Below are 24,130 nucleotides of genomic sequence, written 5' to 3' on the forward strand. Positions count from 1 at the left end.
GTCGTCAACGTACAGGCGACGGCGTGGCGCGAGCGAGGGCAGCTGATGACCTGTATGGAGCATACCGCGTGGCGCGGGTTGCTCTGCAGGTCGCCATCAAACGGGCCAAGACCCAGGCATGGAAGGAGCTCCTCCAGACCCTTGATGACGATCCATGGGGGCGCCCATATAAGGTGGTGCTGAATAAGCTCCGCCCGTGGGCGCCCCCCGTCACCGAGGGTCTTGACCCCCGGCTGCTGGAGGACGTGGTCAATACACTCTTCCCAATTGGGGAGAGGGGACCGCGTCCTCCGGCGGCGGCGGCTGTCCCAGTGGAGTGGACGGCCGAGCTGGGGGTCACGCAGGAGGAGCTGGCAGCGGCCATCAGACGGCTCGGGGTTCGTAACACGGCCCCGGGTCCGGATGGTGTGCCCGGCCGGGTTTGGGTCTTGACCCAGGGCGTCCTTGGGGCCGACCTCAGGCGGTTGTTCGACCGCTGCCTGAGGGACGGGCGATTCCCCCCCAGTTGGAAGGTGGCGAGGATGGTCCTCCTCCGGAAGGAGGGTCGGCCCGCGGAGTCTCCCTCCGCATACCGGCCCATTTGTCTCCTCGACGAGGTGGGCAAGCTCTTCGAGCGTGTGATTGCTGCCCGCCTCGTCGAGCACCTGTCGCGGGGTGATTCCGGGTATGGCCGACTGCCTGTTCGGTTTCCGGGGGGGCCGATCGACTATCGACGCGATAGGTCGTGTGAGGGCCCTCTCGGAGGCGGCCGTCTCCCGGGGAGGGGTGGCATTGGCAATATCCAAGGATATTGCCAATGCCTTTAACACCCTCCCCTGGGAAGAGATAAGGAGGGGACTCGAATATCATCGAGTCCCCCCTTGTCTCAGGGCGGTCGTCGGGGATTATCTCCGCGGCAGGTGGATCGAGTATCCGGGCCGGGATGGTGATATGCGGAGGGAGGTGTACTGCGGTGTTCCGCAGGGGTCGGTCCTCGGGCCACTCCTGTGGAACATCGCGTACGACTCGGTGTTGCGGGCCGGCCTCCCCGACGGCGTGAGCACGGTGTGTTATGCGGATGACACACTGGTGCTGGCCGTCGGGGCGCACTGGGGGAGGGCCACGCGTCGCGCGGAGGAGGGGTCGCAACGCGTCGTCGACCGGATCAGGGGGATGGGGATGACGGTGGCGGTCCATAAGACCGAGGTGATTGCGTTTCATTCACCTCGGCAGGATCCGCCACCCCCTCTGATTCGGGTGGGTGGGGCTGACATCGAGGTGAAGCCCCAGATCAGGTATCTAGGGCTGATCCTCGATAGCCACTGGCGTTTCGAGAACCATTTCCGCTGCCTGGTCCCCCGGTTGGAAAGGATGGTTGCGGCTCTGGGCCGGATCCTGCCCAACCTGGGGGGCCCGGCGGGCCGAGTTCGTCGCCTCTATGTGGCAATGGTCCAGTCGGAGGCCCTATACGGGGCCCCCGTCTGGGCGGACGACCTGGCTGCCTCCCGGCGCAGCATGACTATGCTGCGTCGGGTGCAGAGGCGCATGGCGCTCAGGGTCGTCCGCGGGTATCGGACCATGTCACATGAGGCGGCGACGGTTCTAGCGGGGATGCCGCCCATGGACCTTTTTTTTTTTTTTTTTTTTTTTGTCGTGGGGAAAATCTTCGAAAGACTCCCTCCCACCTCCTTGGGGAGAGGTGGGAGGGGTGTGTGGGATTCCCCGCGCCCGTACGACAGGCGCGGGACCTACCCACTAAAAACCCCACGGTGACCCTTCGGCACGCTTTGGGAGGATACCTGGAATCGCTCGAAGCATTCTTCCGGTATCCTCCCCGTGCCCGCGCTTCTGCGCCCATCCCCCGGGGGGACAATCGGTCCCCCCAGTAGACACACTGCCTCATAGCGGCGGGACGGGGCCACTCCATCCCGCCGCTATCCGTCCCGGGGCCGCGTTTAGTGGCGGCTGCAAGCCCCAACTCGCAACCGCCCGCGACCCCGTTTCCACCCCTCGGCGGCCGGGCGTTCATGGCCGCACCAGACCGCCGAGGGTGCCTCCCCTTGCGTCGGACCGGTAGGGGGAGGCACTCCTACCCCTAACCGGTCCGACCCGGCGCCGCCTGGCGGGAGGAGGGTCCCCTCAGGACCCCCCTCCCAGCCTAGGTCATCCGCCACGCCGAGGCGGCCGCCCGCGACGCCTCGCGACCGGGCGACGACCTCGGGCCACCGCACGAGCGCGAGCTTCAGCGCGCCGCTGAAGCTCGCGCTCCCTCCCCGCGGCCTCCTTCTGCAACATTACGTTCTCGCAGAAGGAGGCCACGGCCCTCCACTTCTCCTCGCTGCCGAGCATAGCGCGCACCACGCCCGGCAGCGAGACATCCCGCCCGACGACGCCGACCAGGACACGGCGCTCCCCCTCCCACGCGGGGCATACCTCCAGGGTATGATCCGCCGTGTCCTGCTCAGCGTCGCAGTGGCAGCAACGCGCCGTCGGCTCCTTCCCTATCCGGCACAGGTATCTTCCGAAGCTGCCATGCCCGGAAAATACCTGTGCCATCCGGTAGGTGAGGCTGCCATGGCCTCTGTCCAGCCACTCCTTCAGGAGTGGCCGAACCGCCCCGACAGTCCGGTGCCCCGCGGTTGGCAGAGCCAGCCGCTCCTGCCACGCGAGCAACACGGACTGCCGGGCCTGGCGCTTCAAATCGCCCCAAGCAGGTTCCTGCCCGCCCGGGACCGCCCCCACCCCCGCGCGACGGTCGACGCGGTGCCGGTACATCACCGCGTGCGACCGCGCGAGCAGGTCCATGGGCGGCATCCCCGCTAGAACCGTCGCCGCCTCATGTGACACGGTCCGATACCCGCGGACGACCCTGAGCGCCATGCGCCTCTGCACCCGACGCAGCATAGTCATGCTGCGCCGGGAGGCAGCCAGGTCGTCCGCCCAGACGGGGGCCCCGTATAGGGCCACCGACTGGACCATTGCCACATAGAGGCGACGAACTCGGCGCGCCGGGCCCCCCAGGTTGGGCAGGATCCGGCCCAGAGCCGCAACCATCCTTTCCAACCGGGGGACCAGGCAGCGGAAATGGTTCTCGAAACGCCAGTGGCTATCGAGGATCAGCCCTAGATACCTGATCTGGGGCTTCACCTCGATGTCAGCCCCACCCACCCGAATCAGAGGGGGTGGCGGATCCTGCCGAGGTGAATGAAACGCAATCACCTCGGTCTTATGGACCGCCACCGTCATCCCCATCCCCCTGATCCGGTCGACGACGCGTTGCGACCCCTCCTCCGCGCGACGCATGGCGCTCCCCCAGTGCGCCCCGACGGCCAGCACCAGTGTGTCATCCGCATAACACACCGTGCTGACGCCGTCGGGGAGGCCGGCCCGCAACACCGAGTCGTACGCGATGTTCCACAGGAGTGGCCCGAGGACCGACCCCTGCGGAACACCGCAGTACACCTCCCTCCGCATATCACCATCCCGGCCCGGATACTCGATCCACCTGCCGCGGAGATAATCCCCGATGACCGCCCTGAGACAAGGGGGGACTCGATGATATTCGAGTCCCCTCCTTATCTCTTCCCAGGGGAGGGTGTTAAAGGCATTGGCAATATCCAAGGATATTGCCAATGCCACCCCTCCCCGGGAGACGGCCGCCTCCGAGAGGGCCCTCACACGACCTATCGCGTCGATAGTCGATCGGCCCCCCCGGAAACCGAACTGGCAGTCGGCCAGACCGGGATCACCCCGCGACAGGTGCTCGACGAGGCGGGCAGCAATCACACGCTCGAAGAGCTTGCCCACCTCGTCGAGGAGACAAATGGGCCGGTATGCGGAGGGAGACTCCGCGGGCCGACCCTCCTTCCGGAGGAGGACCATCCTCGCCACCTTCCAACTGGGGGGGAATCGCCCGTCCCTCAGGCAGCGGTCGAACAACCGCCTGAGGTCGGCCCCAAGGACGCCCTGGGTCAAGACCCAAACCCGGCCGGGCACACCATCCGGACCCGGGGCCGTGTTACGAACCCCGAGCCGTCTGATGGCCGCTGCCAGCTCCTCCTGCGTGACCCCCAGCTCGGCCGTCCACTCCACTGGGACAGCCGCCGCCGCCGGAGGACGCGGTCCCCTCTCCCCAATTGGGAAGAGTGTATTGACCACGTCCTCCAGCAGCCGGGGGTCAAGACCCTCGGTGACGGGGGGCGCCCACGGGCGGAGCTTATTCAGCACCACCTTATATGGGCGCCCCCATGGATCGTCATCAAGGGTCTGGAGGAGCTCCTTCCATGCCTGGGTCTTGGCCCGTTTGATGGCGACCTGCAGAGCAACCCGCGCCACGCGGTATGCTCCATACAGGTCATCAGATGCCCTCGCTCGCGCCACGCCGTCGCCTGTACGTTGACGACGGCGCGCGCGGGTGTACTGGCGTCGGGCGCGGACAGTCGCGACTCGCAACTCCGTGATCGCGTCCGACCACCAGCACACCGCCCGGCGAGGAGAAGCCCGCCAGACCCGAGGCATCCCCGCGTCGCAAATACCCGCGACCAATGCTCCGAGCCGGGCGACCTCCTCCTCTATGCTCGGCAACTCGGCCGCTCCCTGCGGCCAAGTTGCAGCGAGGGCAGCTGCCATCAGGGCGTCCTTGTCCAGGCGCCGAAGCGCCCAGCGGCGTGGTGGGGTGCCACGCAGGCGGCCGTGTCGGGATGCACTCGCGGCGGCAGAGACCTCCATCCGGATGTACCGGTGATCGGAGAGTGTCTCTGCCCCCGCGACCACGTGCCAACCCGACACCATGCGCACGGCGTTGGGGGTCGCGAATCCAACATCCACGATGGACCCCCCATATCGCCGCACGCATGTATGCTCCGACCCCCGGTTCAATACCCGGAGGTCGAGCCCCGCCGCCCAATCGCCCAGGATCCCGCCGCGAACGGAGGTCCTGGGGGATCCCCAAGCCACCGACTTGGCATTAAAATCCCCCAGGACCAGCACCGGCCGGGCCGCGTAGCGCTGCACGCATGCCGCGACCTCGGCCAAGTACAGCTCGAACGCAGCGTGACCGCTACGGGGCGAAATGTAGCACCCCACCACAGCGACTCCCCCCCAGTCCACGGCGACGAATCCCCGACCGCGCTCCAACAAGGAGAACGGTGGGGACCCGTCGCCCCCTCCCCATACCGTCGCCACCAAGCCGTCCGCGTCGCCCACCCAATGAGGGTGATCAGGGACGCGGTACGGCTCGGCGGCGACCGCCAGGCCAACCCCCCACTCCGCGAGGACTTGGGACATCAAGTCCTGTGCCGCGCGGCAGTGGTTGAGGTTGGCCTGGAGGAGGAGGCGGGGCGGCATTAATTAATGGCCGCGCCAGCCTCCTCCCGGCCGTCCGTCCCCGTAGCACCGTCCACCTCCATGGAGGACGATGCCACCGCCCTCGGCACCGGAGCCGCTGCAGCCCGCCTCTTCCTCTCCTTCCGGGAGGGGGGGGGAGCACTTCTTGCTCCCCACCCTGTGATCGGCTGGCCTCCCCATGTCCGCACACAGCGGGCAGTGGGGGGCCGCCGAGCACTGGTTCGCACGGTGCTCTTTGGCACCGCAGCGGTAACACTGACCGCTGCGGTCCACCGGCGAGGTGCACCACTGCCTCACGTGCCCCAATTCGAGGCAGCGGTGACACTGGAGCGGGCGCGGCGCGAGGATTTCCACTCGCGCCGAAACCCACCCCACCAACACCCTCCTGGATTCCGCCACCTTACGGGCGGCGGAGAGGGGGCACCGGGCCCACACCGACCCGAGGCCGGAGGGCGACCTGCGGATCTCTCCGATCCGCAGGTCCTCCACAGGACAGTCCCCCGCCCTCGCAAGGGCACGGGACACATCCTGTGCGCTGACCGAGTCGTCCAGCCCACAAACGCGCATCTCCGTGCGCTTCGTGGGCCGGGCGACCCGGACACCTCGCTCGCCCAGCTGCTCCCGGAGCCTCTGGGCGAGACGATCCGCCTTCGCGCCGCCTTCTGCACCGGGGATCTCCAGCAAGAGACCCCCGGTCACGGCCCTCTTCGCCCTCACGGAGGCGATGCCCAGCTCTTCCAGGGAGATATTCTCCCTGGCGAGCCGCATCGCCTCCGCGAGGGTCAGGTCGCCCCCCTGCGCAACGGTCAGCGTCACCGCTGCCGTTTTTGGGGGACGACCTGGTCGTGCCTTCCCGACCTTCGCGGCCTTCCTCGCCGCCCGCTTCGCCTTCCGCCCCACCACCTCACTCCACGCCACCCCCCCTTGGGAGGGTGCTGTGGAGGACGCGACCACCGCGACCACAGGTACACCACCCCCCTTGGGGGTCGCGACCCGGGGCCCTGGTGCCGCAACGCTGGGCGGAGCCTTCACTCCGCCCTTCTTTGCCTTCCCCGACTGTACCGGAACAGGTCGGGGAGGCACCGCCTTCCTGCTGACCGCTCTTCCAGCGAGGAGCTCCTCCCGGAAGGCGGCCAGCTTGCCATCAATCATGTCCCCAATCCTCCTCAGAAGATCGTCTTCTGAGGAGGACGGGGACTTCTTCACGGGCGGAGTGCGGGTGGAGGGGCCCGCGGTGCCCCGCACCACTGCCGCCGCACTCCGCTTATTTACCTCCGCCGAGGGACGCGGCGGTGGAGGAGGAGGGAGAATGGGAGGGAGGGCCGCGCTGTTCCACAGCGCCTCTGCCCTCCTCCTCCCCTGTCGCTCCTCCTCCAACAGGAGCTGCAGACGGGCGTTCCGCCCTCTGAGCTCCCGCGCCGCCTCCCTCATTTCCTCCGCCGCGGCCTTCAGGGCCTCCGCGCCACCGCTTTTCTGCCCCTTAAAGGCGCAGGCAGCGGCGACTTTCTCCACCCGCCTCAGGGACGAGGAGATCCTCTCCGATATCTCCTCGGTCACCTCGTCCCTGAGGCAACTCAGCCTCACCGACGGGCTCATCGCCCCGCCCACCTCGACGACGGCCTGCCCCGTCCTCTTCCTCTTAGAGGCTATGTGGCTCGTGCTGGAGGAGAAGGACGAGACCGACGCCGTCTCGTCGTCCTCCTCCACCCTCCACGAAGCCGGACCTGGCGCTGAGTGGGGCGCGAGCGCCGCCACCCTAACCCCAACCCCGTCTCCGTCCTCCCCAACCGACAAAACCCGTCCCATCCCCATTTTATTTTCTGTGTCCATAATAGTCCCACGAGATGGTCGGAAATAAAGGTCCACCCGGGCAGAGCCGCCTTACCCGGGTAAGCCTGATACTCCGGGGATTCGGCAGGTTCCCCGGAGGTGGTCGCTTGGGATTGGGCCTTCTCCCCCAACCATGCATCCCATCGCCGCGCACCATAGCTTAGGATTGGAGGGCGATTTTATAGAGTCGCCATACTCGTGGCCCAGGCGGTTAAGCCAAGACCCCCGTTCCTCCTGCCGTCACGTACCATTCACAAAACCAATAAGGAATTGTGAATGGGTCGTTGTGACGACCAACAGGAGGCTTACGGTGTGTGTATGACTCGGGTACCCCGGGTTCGTTAAGCCCGTACTGCAGCTGAAAGGCTGGCAGCCCCTGAGGGGGTGGTACCACATTGCTACGTGATCCAACCCAGAAAAAACCCCGGACATGTATGCGAAAAAGGCAAAAGCATGAGTCAGATGCGAGCATATCCCAGACCTAACTGATGTTATCCTCGAAAATATTGATCGAAACCAGGGTTAATTGACTGCTTAAGTGTGTTACCACATTGCTACGTGATCAAAACCAGAAAAAACCCTCGATCTGGTGAACAAGTATGCGAAATAGGCGAAAGTATGAGCCAGATGCGGGCATAACCCAGACCCAACCCTGACCTAACCGGTGTTATCCTGCAAAATATTTGTCGAAACCAGGCTTGATTGACTGTTTCATTGCGGTACCAAATTACTACATGTTCCAAACGAGACATAATCCAGGATCTGGCCAACAAGTATGCGAAAAACGCAAAAGCATGAGCCAGATGCGGGCATATCCCAGACCTAACCGCTGTTGTTCTCTAAAATATGGATCGAAACCAGGTTTAATTGACTGTTTCAGTGTGGTACCACATTACTACGTGATACATACCAGAAAATACCCTGGAGTTGGTCAACAAGTAGGACAAAAAGGCGAAAGTATGAGCCAGATGCGGGCATATCCCAGACCTAACCCAGACCTAACCGATGTTATCCTCGAAAATATTGATCGGAGCCAGGCTTAATTGACTGTTTCATTGCGGTACCAAAGTACTACATGTTCCAAACGAGACATAATCCAGGATCTGGCCAATAAGTATGCGAAAAAGGCAAAAGCATGAGCCAGATGCGGGCATATCCCAGACCTAACCGCTGTTATTCTCTAAAATATTGATCGAAACCAGGTTTAATTGACTGTTTCAGTGTGGTACCACATTACTACGTGATTCATACCAGAAAAAACCCTGGAGTTGGCCAACAGGTATGACAAAAATGCGAAAGTATGAGCCAGATGGGGGCATATCCCAGACCTTTTTTTTTTTTTTTTTTTAACGTGGTGAAATCCTCATGGACACCCCGGCTCCCTGGGGGGGGGGGGAGGCCGGGGTAGTGCCGGACTCTTACCGGCTAAAACACCACGGTGACCGCCTGCGCCCTTTATCTGGGGAGAGTCACGGGAACCAAACTAGCGATACTACCGTGACTCTCCCCGTTGGCGCAACGCCCTGCTACGGGCCCTTCGCGGGGAAGGAGATGTGATCCTCCCCCCCAATGGGGGGCAAACTAAACTGATTGCCCCCCGGCGACGCCGCGCGGTCACACGCGACGTCGCCCCCACTCTTGCCGTTGCTACTAGCCGCGACCGGGCCCCCACCCGATCGCGACCACGGCTGCGGGGCCGGCTAACACTGCCGTCCCCGCTAGACGGGGCCCCTGCCACGGGCCCCCGGTACGGTGATGGGCTGGGTGCGGGGGGGAAATGAGGCCATAAAGTCCCTCACCTCGCACCACAAACACCATCACCGACCCCTTCGCGCTCCCCCTGCCACGGGGAGCGGTGGAGGGTCTTACGGCCGGCGTCGCCGCCTGCCGCCCACCTCCTCACGCGCCCTTTCGGTGTCTTCCTTGGCGGCCATGACCTCCTCACAAAACAAGGCCATGGCCGCCCACGCCTCCTCGCTGCCGACCATTGCACGTATGACGGCCGGCAGCGAGAGGTCCGCCCCAATCGCTCTAACGAGGACACCGCGCTGAGCTGCCCACGCCGGACAAATCTCCAACGTGTGCTGCGCGGTGTCCTGCCTTCCCCTGCAATGATGGCACGCAGCCGTCGCCTCCCGCCCTATCCGATGCAGGTACCGACCGAAGCAACCGTGTCCGGTCAGTACCTGTGTCAGGCGGTAGGTGGGCGTACCCCAGCTACGGCCCACCCAGGCATAAAACACTGGGCGGACCGCCGCGGCGACGCGATCATCCCGCTGGTCTGGCTTCGATAACCAGACCAGCCACCGACTATAGACGCGTCGCCGCGCCTGGTTCCGGGCCCTGGCGGCCTCCTCGCCATGCGGGTCCACGCCCCGCTGGCGAAGGTCGCAGAGGCTTTCATAGACCTCTGCGTCCATTTTCGCCAACAGCTGAAACGGTCACTGGGGGAGGGCCATGCGTCGCGCGGAGGAGGGGTCGCAACGCGTCGTCGACCGGATCAGGGGGATGGGGATGACGGTGGCGGTCCATAAGACCGAGGTGATTGCGTTTCATTCACCTCGGCAGGATCCGCCACCCCCTCTGATTCGGGTGGGTGGGGCTGACATCGAGGTGAAGCCCCAGATCAGGTATCTGGGGCTGATCCTCGATAGCCACTGGCGTTTCGAGAAGCATTTCCGCTGCCTGGTCCCCCGGTTGGAAAGGATGGTTGCGGCTCTGGACCGGATCCTGCCCAACCTGGGGGGCCCGGCGGGCCGAGTTCGTCGCCTCTATGTGGCAATGGTCCAGTCGGTGGCCCTATACGGGGCCCCCGTCTGGGCGGACGACCTGGCTGCCTCCCGGCGCAGCATGACTATGCTGCGTCGGGTGCAGAGGCGCATGGCGCTCAGGGTCGTCCGCGGGTATCGGACCATGTCACATGAGGCGGCGACGGTTCTAGCGGGGATGCCGCCCATGGACCTGCTCGCGCGGTCGCACGCGGTGATGTACCGGCACCGCGTCGACCGTCGCGCGGGGGTGGGGGCGGTCCCGGGCGGGCAGGAACCTGCTTGGGGCGATTTGAGGCGCCAGGCCCGGCAGTCCGTGTTGCTCGCGTGGCAGGAGCGGCTGGCTCTGCCAACCGCGGGGCACCGGACTGTCGGGGCTGTTCGGCCACTCCTGAAGGAGTGGCTGGACAGAGGCCATGGCAGCCTCACCTACCGGCTGGCACAGGTATTTTCCGGGCATGGCAGCTTCGGAAGATACCTGTGCCGGATAGGGAAGGAGCCGACGGCGCGTTGCTGCCACTGCGACGCTGAGCAGGACACGGCGGATCATACCCTGGAGGTATGCCCCGCGTGGGAGGGGGAGCGCCGTGTCCTGGTCGGCGTCGTCGGGCGGGATGTCTCGCTGCCGGGCGTGGTGCGCGCCATGCTCGGCAGCGAGGAGAAGTGGAGGGCCGTGGCCTCCTTCTGCGAGACCGTAATGTTGCAGAAGGAGGCCGCGGGGAGGGAGCGCGAGCTTCAGCGGCGCACTGAAGCTCGCGCTCGTGCGGTGGCCCGAGGTCGTCGCCCGGTCGCGAGGCGTCGCGGGCGGCCGCCTCGGCGTGGCGGATGACCTAGGCTGGGAGGGGGGTCCTGAGGGGACCCTCCTCCCGCCAGGCGGCGCCGGGTCGGACCGGTTGGGGGTAGGAGTGCCTCCCCCTACCGGTCCGACGCAAGGGGAGGCACCCTCGGCGGTCTGGTGCGGCCATGAACGCCCGGCCGCCGAGGGGTGGAAACGGGGTCGCGGGCGGTTGCGAGTTGGGGCTCGCAGCCGCCACTAAACGCGGCCCCGGGGACGGATAGCGGCGGGATGGAGTGGCCCCGTCCCGCCGCTATGAGGCAGTGTGTCTGCTGGGGGGACCGATTGTCCCCCCGGGGGATGGGCGCGAAAGCGCGGGCACGGGGAGGATACCGGAAGAATGCTTCGAGCGATTCCCGGTATCCTCCCAAAGCGTGCCGAAGGGTCACCGTGGGGTTTTTAGTGGGTAGGTCCCGCGCCTGTCGTTGTACGGGCGCGGGGAATCGCACACACCCCTCCCACCTCTCCCCAAGGAGGTGGGAGGGAGTCTTTCGAAGATTTTCCCCACGACAAAAAAAAAAAAAAAAAAAAAAAAAAAAAAACAGGTGAAACGGTGCGGAACCCGCCAGCAAGGTGGCGGCAGTGTAGGAGATCGTGCGATAACCCCGCACGACTCTGATGGCGACCAACCTCTGTAACCGACGGAGTACAAATGCACCCCGTCGATTGGCCATCAGACCGCCGGCCCATATTGGCGCGCCATAAAGCGCCATGGACCGGACGACTCCCAAATACAGCCGCCGTGCCGCCATGTTGGGCCCCCCGAGATTGGGCATTATGCGGCCTAACGCGGCCGCTGCCCTTTCAATACGGGGACCCAACTCTTCCAAATGATGCCCGAATCGCCAGTAGCTGTCGAGGGTGAGGCCCAGATACTTCATCCGGCGCCCCACCCCGACTTGAGCTCCACCCACCCATAGAGACGCCTGGCGCGGCACCCCGCGACCACTGACGTTACACAACCAGATGGCCTCGGTCTTCTGGGGTGCCACACGCAACCCCAGACGCTCCACTTCGGCAACGACTCGTGCCGCCCCTTCCTCCGCGAGGGCCACGGCCCTCCTCCACGTGTCCCCGTCGGCTATCACCAGGGTGTCGTCGGCATAACAAACCAACGACACGCCGACGGGGAGGTCAGCCCGCAGCACCGCGTCATACGCCAAGTTCCACAGGAGCGGCCCGAGGACCGACCCCTGTGGAACCCCGCGGTGCACCGCTCTCTGCTCCATCCCGTTCCGACCCGGATATTGGACTACCCTGCCCCGCAGATAATCCCCGATCAGTCGGCATAGATAGGCGGGCACCCGGTGGTACTGGAGTGCCCGACCTATCGCCCCCCAGGAGACGGTGTTAAAGGCGTTGGCTATGTCAAGTGATACTGCCAACGCCACACCCCCCCGGGAGATTGCCGATTCCGCCAGGGTCCGCACTGTCGCTATGGCGTCGACTGTGGAGCGGCCCCGGCGAAAGCCGAACTGTCGGTCGGCCAGATCGGGGCCGACGCGGGACAGGTGCCCCTCGAGTCGGGATACTATGACCCGCTCGAGGAGCTTTCCAGCCTCGTCCAAAAGACATATGGGTCGGAAAGCGGATGGAGAATCCGCGGGCTTCCCTGGCTTGTGGAGGAGGACCAACCTCGCCACCTTCCATATGGGGGGGAACTGACCGGTCCGCAGGCACGCGTCAAAGACACTTATCAGCCCGGCCCCCAGAACGCCCACCGCTACTGCCCAGGCCCTGCCAGGTATGCCGTCCGGTCCTGGTGCCGTCTTCTTGGCAGCCATTCTCCGGACGGCCCTCGCTAGTTCCTCCTCCGCGACCCCCAGTTCGTCGGACCACCAAGGCGGGTGATCCGGCTGTGGCTCGGGGGGATGCAGAAACGCCTCTCCCCCAACGGGGAAGAGGACGCGCATAGTTTCCCCGAGCAGCTGGGGGTCGAGGCTCTCTGTGATCGGGGGCGCCCATGATCGCATCTTCCCTACGACCATATGATAAGGGCGCCCCCATGGATTTGCATCCAGAGAGCCGAGGAGCTCCGTCCATGCCTGGGCTTTCGCGGTCGCGATGGCCCGGCGGAGGGTTCTTCGCGCCAGGGAAAATTCCCCGCGCAACCTCACCACCTCTGCCTCCGTCGCCCCGCGTCTTCTCCTGGCGCGGGTGTACCGGCGTCGGGCGACAACGCATCGAGTGCGTAAATCCTCGATCTCGCCCGACCATCAGTACACGGACCCCCCGCGGCTCGGGGCGGTGGCCCGGGGCATGACCGCGTCACACAACGACGACATGGTCTCCCGGAACCAACGCGCCTCGGCAGAAGGATTGCCGAGGGTCCGGCGTGGCATTTCCTGCCATGCCACGACGGAGGCTGCCATCGCTAGGGCGTCCGTGTCCAGCCTCTTGGCGGACCAGCGTGGCGCCGGGTGTGCTTCCCTACCCGGTTGGCGGGGTCCATTTACGCCGGGGGTCGCGGATACGGAGAACGTAATATAGAGGTGGTCGCTTAACGTGGCCACCTCGTCCGCGACCCTCCAGTCCGACACACGGCGCGCTATGGCGGGGCTCGCCAACGATATGTCGACGATCGACTCGCCCCGCGCGTGCACGCACGTGCTCACGGCCCCCTCATTCAACACTACGAGGCCGTGACCCGCCGCCCATACGAGCATCGCGTCGCCCTTGACGGTCGTCCTGGGACAGCCCCACGCTGCAGCGTGGGCATTAAAATCCCCCAGGACGAGTACCCCACTGGCGAGATGTGGGGAGATGCATCTCCCCACCTCGTCGAGGTACGCCTCAAAATCGCTGAGGCCCATAGCGGGCGACGCGTAACACCCGGCAACCACCAGTTCCCCCCTCTTAACCGCCACAAAACCGCGGCCCCTTCCCACTACGGAGCATGGCGGCGTGCCGCTCCCGTACTGCCATGTGATCGCCGAGACACCGTTATGGTCCCCCACCCAAGCTGGGTGTTTGGGGACACGATAGGGCTCGACGATCACGGCCATCCCGACGTTCCACTGCCGGAGAGTTTGGAGCATGAGATCCTGGGCCCCCCGGCAGTGGTTCAAATTGACCTGGAGGAGGCGTTGAGACATTATCGGGTCTCACCCGCGGCCTCCTCCAGGCCTCCCCGTCGAACGTTTTGGGACGCCTCAGCGCGCCCCGGATCTTTGCCGCCGTACGAGGCCATCACTCCCCTACTAAGGGGCTCTGACCCGCACGGCGACTGGGCTGCCGCTTGCGGTGGGGGCACTGCAGTTCCCCCACCCGGCAACACAACTTCCGATATTGTGGAGGTGGAGGGCGCTGAGTCGTTAGGCGCCACATCCACCTCCATCATCTCCGTCATCGGTGGGGGTGCGGGTGCACACCCCACCACCTTCACTGCCGCCGCGACAGGTGCTGGGGCGGGAGTAACCCCCGACACCACAGCAGGGGACGGCTGGGAACAAGCCGCCCCCTGAACATCCATCGCGACGGACAGCGGTGCCGGCTCAACACCAACCGGCACCGTGGATGGGGGCACAACCGCACCCTTCCCCTTCTTCCCCTTCCGTTTGGGGGGACGGCACGCCGCCCCACCCATGCGGTGATCCGCTGGCCGCCCCAAGCCCACACAAAGGGGGCATTTTGGGGCGGCCGTACACTCCCTGGCTGTGTGGGGGGCCCCCCCGCAACGGTAACAGAGGCCGCTGCGATCAATGGTACTTGTGCACCGCTGCCGGACATGACCGAACTCCAGGCAGCGGTGGCACTGCAGCGGCCTCGCGGCGAGCACCGCCAGCCGGGCCTCGAGGAAGCCGACGATTATTCGGCCGGACTTCGCGAGCTTGGTTGCGGCGCGAAGGGGACAGCGGGCCCAGGCGGTGAACATGCCCGAGCTGTCCCGGCGGAGGTCACCAACATTGACCTCCGCAGCGCCGCAACTCCCGGCGTTGGCAAGGGCCTCCCTTACCGCGTCCTGGGTGGCTGCCTCCGACAGGCCGGAAACCCTTAACTCGGCCTGCTTCTGAGGGCAAGCCACCCGAACACCCTCGACCTGGAGGGCCCCCTCAAGGCGCGCTCTCAGGGCGGTCGCCTTCTCCTTCCCATTTTCACCGGGGATCGCCAATAGGAGCGCCCCGGTGACCGCCCTTGTGGGCCGCATCCCGGTTATCCCGAGATCCTTGCAGATCCCGGGCATCACCCTAGTGAGGAGGGGGCCCTGGTCCTTTTCGCGCCCAGTGGCGGCGGTCACCGAGACTGCCGCATTTTTTGGCAGCCTCGGTAACTTGACAGCCGCAGGCTGGGCACCAACCATCCTGTTACTGCCAGCCGCAGTTTTTGCGGCTGGCCTACTCGCTGCGGCGCATGTTCCGCCCTCGGTGGAGGATGTGGCAGGTACCGCACCCTTGCCGCTTCCCTTTCTCTTCCCCCGCCTCACCACCTCCGCCCATGAGCCCTGCACATCGTTGGCGCGGTCAGGGGCGGGCCTCGCCTTATTGTGGGCAGGCGGAGCGAACTTGTCGCTATCCGCCTTGGGTGGTGGTGGAGGGGGACGAGGCGCTGCCTTCGGCGGCATCGTATATTTGTGGGCGGGTGGCTTTGCCGCACCCGCCCCTCCGGCCGCTGCTGTACCACCTTGGGCCTTAGCGGCGCCTTTCTTATTTGACGTCGCCCTGAGCGGTTCCGCGGAAGCTGTCACGGGTGCAATCGTGCAACCCGGTTTCGTCGTCCCCTTCGCGTTTCTTTGAGGCACATCTGGCCCCTTCGTCGCCACCGATGGTGTCGCCCCCACTGATGGAGGTGTGTGCACCATGCCTTTCCCCAATGGCGGGCGGGTTACAATCCGCCAAACAGCTTCCAGCCGTGCCTCGACCCGATCCTCTACGGCTGATATTTGCCCCGCCATCTCGGAAACCCTTTTCACGACTTCGGTCATCATGACCACCAAAGGGCTTCCGGACGCGGGACTCTCCTCCTGAATCAGGACGGGCCGAGCTGCAGACGACGGTCCAGGGACCGCCGTCTCTACCTCCATACTGGATTCCCCCTCGGCAAATGTGGACGGAAGGACATCCTTCCGTCGTGGCCGAGGGGCACAAGGCAGCTCCTGGTCCGGCGGCGTCTCGCCGGCCACTTCCTCCCCTGCTCTCAGCAGCCGTCGCTGCTCCTGCTTGTACCTCAGGCGGTCCACTTCCCGCCTGAGGTGCTCCAACTCCCTGTCCTTGACCCTTACGGTCTCGGACAGGGTGGTGGCGGTCTTATCTGCCACCTCCAGCCTCTTTTCCAGGGCCTTGGCTTTTCGCTCCCATTCGCCTTGGCGAATTACTACCTCCCGGGCCGGTCTGTTCGGGTTTTCGGCCCGATCAGCTCTGCCGTGCAGCTCCTCGGCGCTGACCATCGCTATCCGAGCAGCCAGACGGAGACCACGGATGTCCGTTGTCTTAAGGTGACTCACGGTGTCTGCCACCCTGACAACGGACTCCAATTGCTCCTTTAACCGACCCAGGAGCTCGTCCAATCGCATGACCTCCGCTATATTGCGGAGGTCTGCCTGCTTTGGCAGGTGCTTCATGCCCGGACCAAGCTTCTTCGGGTCCACGAAGATGCCCCGGGGTCTTCCAGCCCCGGGACCCTTCCTCTTCCTCTTGCCGGGCCTGTAATCGTCGTCGCTAGTGTAGACGCTCTCGGGGTCGTCGGCGGTAGATATCTGAGGAGCCCACTCGTCGCCGTCCTGGGAGTTTTCGTCGAGGCAGTCGCCAGCGCGCGACGTCGCCATGCCATTACCGCAGGTTGCGTCGCCCAACGAGAGCTGCGGTCCCTCGGCATCATGCCTCTTACCGGGCGGAGACTCTCCCCCAGCCTTACGCCACTCGGTGATATTGAGCCGCTCCAGGCTGACAATGGGGGCGGAGTTGACCCTGAGTAGGTCAACCTCCCCCACTAGGTGGGTCCCCACCGGGGGATTCACCACCTCCACATTCCTAACTTTGGGTTTATCCCCACTAGGATATGGTCCATCCAGTCTCTTGTCCATAAGAACATTGTCGATTGCCGATGTGCGTGCCATGCCGTTGTCCAAAATTTCCGTCCGGTTGTTTGCTTTAGATTGTGTAACTTCCATAGTTGTTCCCACGAGAGTGGTCGGAATGGAAGTCACCCCAGGCAGAGCCGCCATGCCTGGGGAAGCCTATTACTCCGGGGGTTCGGCAGGTGCCCCCGGAGGTGGACGCTAGGGATTGGGCCTTCTCTCCCAACCATGCACCCCTTGGCGCGCACCATAACTTAGGATTAGAGGGTAATTTATAGAGTTACCATCCTCGCAGCCCAGGCGATTAAGCCAAGGCCCCCGGTCCTCCTGCCGTCACGTACCATTCACAAAACCAAAAATGGAGTTGTGAATGGGTCGTTGCGACGACCAACAGGAGGCTTACGGTGTGATTAGCATCAGGTACCTCGGGGTCGCTACGCCCCGTACTGCGCCGGACACCTGGCCGGACACAGCCCCTGAGGGGCATATCCCAGACCTAACCCAGACCTTACCGATGTTATCCTCGAAAATATTGGTCGAAACCAGGCTTAATTGACTGTTTCATTGCGGTATCAAATTACTACATGTTCCAAACGAGACATAATCCAGGATCTGGCCAACAAGTATGCGAAAAAGGCAAAAGCATGAGCCAGATGCGGGCATATCCCAGACCTAACCGCTGTTATTCTCTAAAATATTAATCGAAACCAGGTTTAATTGACTGTTTCAGTGTGGTACCACATTACTACGTGATACATACCAGAAAAAACCCTGGAGTTGGCCAACAAGTAGGACAAAAAGGCGAAAGTATGAGCCAAATGGGGGCATATCCCAGACCTAACCCAGACCTTACCGATGTTATCCTCGAAAATATTGGTCGAAACCAGGCTTAATTGACTGTTTCATTGCGGTACCAAATTACTACATGATCCAAACGAGACATAACCCAGGATCTGACCAACAAGTTTGCGAGCATGCAAAAGCATGAGCCAGATGCGGGCATATCCCAGATCTAACCGGTGTTATCCTCTAAAATATTTGTCGTAACCAGGATTACTTGACTGTTTCATTGCGGTACCAAATTACTACATGTTCCACACGAGACATAATCCAGGATCTCTCCAACAAGTATGCGAAAAAGACAAGAGCATGAGCCAGATGCATGCATATCCCAGACCAAACCCAGACATAACCGGTGTTATCCCCTAAAATATTGATCGAAACCAGGTTTAATTGACTGCTTCAGCGTGGCACCACATTACTACGTGATCCAAACCAAAAGAAACCCAGGATCTGGCTAACAAGTATGCGATAACCGGTGTTATCCTCTAAAATATTGATCGAAACCAGGTTTAATTGACTGTTTCATGGGGGTACCACATTACTACGTGATTCATACCAGAGAAAACCCTGGAGTTGGCCAGCAAGCACGCGAAAAATGCAAAAGCATGAGCCAGAAGCGGGCATATCCCAGACCTAACCCAGACCTAACCGATGTTATCCTCGAAAATATTGATCGAAACCAGGTTTAATTGACTGCTTTAGTGTGGCACCACATTACTACGCGGTCCGATCCACAAAAAACCCAGGATCTGGCCAACAAGTATGCGAAATAGTCGTATGTATGAGCCAGATGCGGTCATATACCAGACCTAACCCACACCTAACCGTCGTTAACCTCTAAAATATTGGTCGAAACCAGGCTTAATTGACTGTATCATTGCGGTACCAAATTACTACATGATCCAAACGAGACATAACCCAGGATCTGACCAACAAGTTTGCGAGCATGCAAAAGTATGAGCCAGATGCGGGCAAATCCAAGGCCTAACCGGTGTTATCCTCTAAAATATTTGTCGAAACCAGGATTAATTGACTGCTTTAGTGTGGCACCACATTACTACGTGGTCCAATCCAAAAAAAACCCAGGATCTGCCCAACAAGTATGCGCAAAAAACAAGAGCATTAGCCAGATGCGTGCATATCTCAGACCAAACCCAGACATAACCGATGTTATCCTTGAAAATATTGATCGAAACCAGGTTTAATTGACTGCTCTAGTGTGGCACCCCATTACTACGTGGTCCAATCCAAAAAAAACCCAGGATCTGGCCAACGAGTATGCGCAAAAGACAAGAGCATGAGCCAGTTGCGTGCATACCTCAGACCAAACCCAGACCTAACCGATGTTATCCTCGAAAATATTGATCGAAACCAGGTTTAATTGACTGTTTCAGTGTGGTACCACATTAATACGTGATACGAACCATTAGAAACCCAGGATCTGGCAAACAAGTATGCGAAATAGGCGAATGTATGAGCCAGATGCGGTCATATACCAGACCTAACCCACACCTAACCGTCGTTACCCTCTAAAATATTGGTCGAAACCGGGCTTAGTTGACTGTTTCATTGCGGTACCAAATTACTACATGATCCAAACGAGACATAACCCACGATCTGACCAACAAGTTTGCGAGCATGCAAAAGTATGAGCCAGATGCGGGCATATCCCAGATCTAACCGGTGTTATCCTCCAAAATATTGATCGAAACCAGGTTTAATTGACTGTTTCAGTGTGGTACCACATTACTACGTGATCCAGACAAGAAAAAACTCAGGATCTGGCCAACAGGTATGCGAAATAGGGGAAAGTATGAGCCAGATGCGGCCATAACCCAGACCTAACCCAGACATAACCGGTGTTATCGTGCATAATATTGGTCGATACCAGGTTTAATTGAGTGTTTCAGTGTGGTACCACATTGCTACGTGATCCAAACCAGAAAAAACCCTGGATCTGGCGAACAAGTATTCGAAATAGGCGAAAGTATGAGCCAGATGCGGGCAAATCCCAGGCCTAACCTGTTTTATCCTCTAAAATATTGATCGAAACCAAGTTTAATTGACAGTTTCAGTGTGGTACCACATTACTACGTGATATATACCAGAAAAAACCCTGGACCTGTCCAACAAGTATGCGAAAAAGACAAAAGTATGAGCCAGATGCGGGCAAATCCCAGACCAAACCCAGACATAACATGTGTTTTCCTCGAAAATATTGATCGAAACCAGGTTTAATTGACTGTTTCAGTGTGGTACCACCATACTACGTGATCCAAACGAGACAAAACTCAGGATCTGGCCAACAAGTATGCGAAAAAGACAAGAGCATGAGCCAGTTGCGTGCATATCCCAGACCTAACCCAGACCTAACCGGTGTTTTCCTCGAAAATATTGATCGAAACCAGGTTTAATTGACTGTTTCAGTGTGGTACCACATTACTACGTGATACATACCAGAAGAAACCCTGGATCTGGCCAACAAGTATGCGAAATAAGCGAATGTATGAGCCAGATGCGGGCAAAACCCAGACCTAACCCAGACCTAACCTGTTTTATCCTCTAAAATATTGATCGAAACCAGGTTTAGTTGACTGTTTCAGTGTGGTACCACTTTACTACGTGATCCAAACGAGACAAAACTCAGGATCTGGCCAACAAGTATGCGAAATAGGCGAAAGCATGTGCCAGCTGCGGCCATATCCCACACCGAACCCAGATCTAACCGGTGTTATCCTGTAAAATATTGATCGAAACCAGGTTTCATTTACTGTTACAGTGTGGTACCACATTACTTCGTGATCCAAACCTGAAAAATCCCAGGATCTGGCCAACAAGTATGCGAAAAAGACAAAAGCATGAGCCAGATGCGGGCATATCCCAGAACAAACGCAGACCTAACCGGTTTTATCCTCTAAAATATTGATCGAAACCAGGTTTAATTGACGGTTTGAGTGTAGTACCAAATTACTACGTGATCCAGACCTGAAAAAACCGAGGATCTGGCCACCAACTATGTGAAACAGGCGCAAGTATGAGACAGATGCGGGCATAACCCAAACCTAAACCAGACCTAACCGGTGTTATCCTGTAAAATATTGATCGAAACCAGGTTTAATTGACTGTTTCAGTGTGGTACCACATTACTACCTGATCCAGACGAGAAAAAACCCAGGATCTGGCCAACAAGTATGCGAAATAGGCGAAAGTATGAGCCAGATGCGGGCACAACCCAGACCTAACCCAGACATAACCGGTGTTATCCTGCATAATAATGACCGAAACCAGGTTTAATTGACTGTTTCAGTGTGGTACCACATTACAACGAGATCCGAACGGGACGAATCCCAGGATCCGGTCAACAAGTATGCGAAAAAGGCAGAAGCATGAGCCAGATGCGTGCATATTCCATATCTAACCCAAACCGAAGCGATGTTATCCTCTAAAATATTGAGCGAAACCAGGTTCAATTGACAGTTTCAGTGTCGTACCACATTACTACCTGATGCAATCGAGACAAAACCCAGGACCTGGCCAACAGGTATGCGAAAAAGACAAGAGCATGAGTAAAATATTGGTCGAAACCAGGTTAAATTGACTGTTTGAGTGTGGTACCAAATTACTACCTGATCCAAACCAGAAAAAACACAGGATCTGTTTCAGTCTGGTACCACATTACTACATGATACAAATCAGAAAGAACCCAGGACCTGGCGAACAAGTATGCGAAACAGGCGCAAGTATGAGCCAGATGCGGGCATAACCCAAACCTAAACCAGACCTAACCGGTGTTATCCTCTAAAATATTGATCCACACCAGGTTTAATTGACTGCTTGAGTGTGTCACCATATTACTACGTGATCCAAACCAAAAAAAACCTAGTATCTGGCCAACAAGTATGCGAAAAAGACAAGAGCATGAGCCAGATGCGTGCATATCCCAGACCAAACCCAGACATAACCGGTGTTATCCTCTAAAATATTGATCGAAACCAGGTTTAATTGACTTTTTCAGTGTGGTACCACATTGCTGCGTGATCCAAACCGTAAAAAACCCTGGAGTTCGCCAACAAGTATGCGGAAAAGGCAAAAGCATGAGCCAGATGCGGGCATATCCCAGACCTAACCCAGACATAACCGGTGGTATCCTCTAAAATATTGATCGAAACCAGGTTTAATTGACCGTTTCGGTGTGGTACCACATTGCTGCGTGATCCAAACCAGAAAAAACCCTGGAGTTGGCCAACAAGTATGCGAAAAAGGCAAAAGCATGAGCCAGATGCGGGCATATCCCAGACCTAACCGGTGTTATCCTGCAAAATATTGGTCGCTCCAAGGTTTAGTTGACTGTTTAAGTGTGCTACCACATTGCTACGTGATCCAAACCAGAAAAAACCCCCGATCTGGTGAACAAGTATGCGAAATAGACGAAAGCATGAGACAGATGCGGGCATATCCCAGACCTAACCTGTGTTATCCTCTTAAATATTGGTCGAAACCAGGTTTAATTGACTGTTTTATTGCGGTACCAAATTACTACATGTTCCAAACGAGACATAATCCAGGATCTAGCCAACAAGTATGTGAAAAAGACAAGAGTATGAGCCAGATGCGTGTATATCCCAGACCAAACCCAGACATAACCGGTGGTATCCTCTAAAATATTGATCGAAACCAGGTTTAATTGACCGTTTCGGTGTGGTACCACATTGCTGCGTGATCCAAATCAGAAAAAACCCTGGAGTTGGCCAACAAGTATGCGAAAAAGGCAAAAGCATGAGCCAGATGCGGGCATATCCCAGACCTAACCGGTGTTATCCTGCAAAATATTGGTCGATACCAGGTATAGTTGACTGTTTAAGTGTGCTACCATATTGCTACGTGATCCAAACCAGAAAAAACCCTCGATCTGGTGAACAAGTTTGCGAAAAAGGCGAATGTATGAGCCAGATGCGGGCATAACCCAGACCCAACCCTGACCTAACCGGTGTTATCCTGCAAAATATTGGTCGATACCAGGTTTAAATGACTGTTTAAGTGTGATACCACATTGCTACATGATCCAAAGCAGAAAAAACCCTGAATCTGGCGAACAAGTTTGCGAAAAAGGCGAATGTATGAGCCAGATGCGGGCATAACCCAGACCCAACCCTGACCTAACCGGTGTTATCCTGCAAAATATTGGTCGATACCAGGTTTAAATGACTGTTTAAGTGTGATACCACATTGCTACATGATCCAAAGCAGAAAAAACCCTGAATCTGGCGAACAAGTATGCGAAATAGGCGAAAGTATGAGCCAGATGCGGGCATATCCCAGACCTAACACACAACTAAACGTCGTTATCCTCTAAAACATTGGTCGAAACCAGTTTTAATTGACTGTTTCATTGCGGTACCAAATTACTACATGTTCCAAACGAGACATAATCCACGATCTGGCCAACAAGTATGCGAAGGAGGCAAAAGCACGAGCCAGATGCGGGCATATCCCAGACCTAAACCAGACCTAACCGGTTTTGTCCTCTAAAATATTGATCGAAACCAGGTTCATTTGACTGTTTCATTGTGGTACCAAATTACTACATGATTCGAACTAGAGCAAACCCTGGATCTGGGCAACAAGTATGCGTAAAATGCAAAAGCATGGGCCAGATGCTGGCATATCCCAGTCCTAACTGGTGTTATCCTCTAATATATTGATCGAAACTAGGTTCAATTGTCTGTTCCAGTGTGGCACCACATTACTACATGTTCCAAACGAGACATAATCCAGGATCTAGCCAACAAGTATGTGAAAAAGACAAGAGTATGAGCCAGATGCGTGTATATCCCAGACCAAACCCAGACATAACCGGTGTTATCCTCTTAAATATTGGTCGAAACCAGGTTTAATTGACTGTTTCCTTGCGGTACCAAATTACTACATGATCCCAACGAGACATCACCCAGGATATGGCCAACAAGTATGAGAAAAAGGCGAAAGCATGAGCTAGATGCGGGCATAACCCAGACCTAACCCTGACCTAACCGGTGTTATCCTGCATAATATTGGTCGATACCAGGTATAATTGACTGTTTCAGTGTGGTACCACATTGCTACGTGATCCAAACCAGAAAAAAACCCTGGATCTGGATCTGGAACAAGTATTCGAAATAGGCGAAAGTATGAGCCAGATGCGGGCATATCCCAGACCTAACCGATGTTATCTTCTAAAATATTTCTCGAAACCAGTATTAATTGACTGTTTCATTGCGGTACCAAATTACTACATGTTCCAAACGAGACATAATCCAGGATCTGGCCAACAAGTATGCGAAAAAGACAAGAGCATGAGCCAGTTGCGTGCATATCCCAGACCTAACCCAGACCTAACCGGTGTTATCCTCGAAAATATTCATCGAAACCATGTTTAATTGACTGTTTAAGTGTGTTACTACATTGCTACGAGATCCAAACCAGAAGAAACCCTCGATCTGGTGAACGAGTATGCGATATAGGCGAAAGTATGAGCCA

Source organism: Colletes latitarsis, chromosome 14 (genome assembly GCF_051014445.1).
Source record: "Colletes latitarsis isolate SP2378_abdomen chromosome 14, iyColLati1, whole genome shotgun sequence".
Classification (NCBI taxonomy): Eukaryota; Metazoa; Arthropoda; class Insecta; order Hymenoptera; family Colletidae; genus Colletes; species Colletes latitarsis.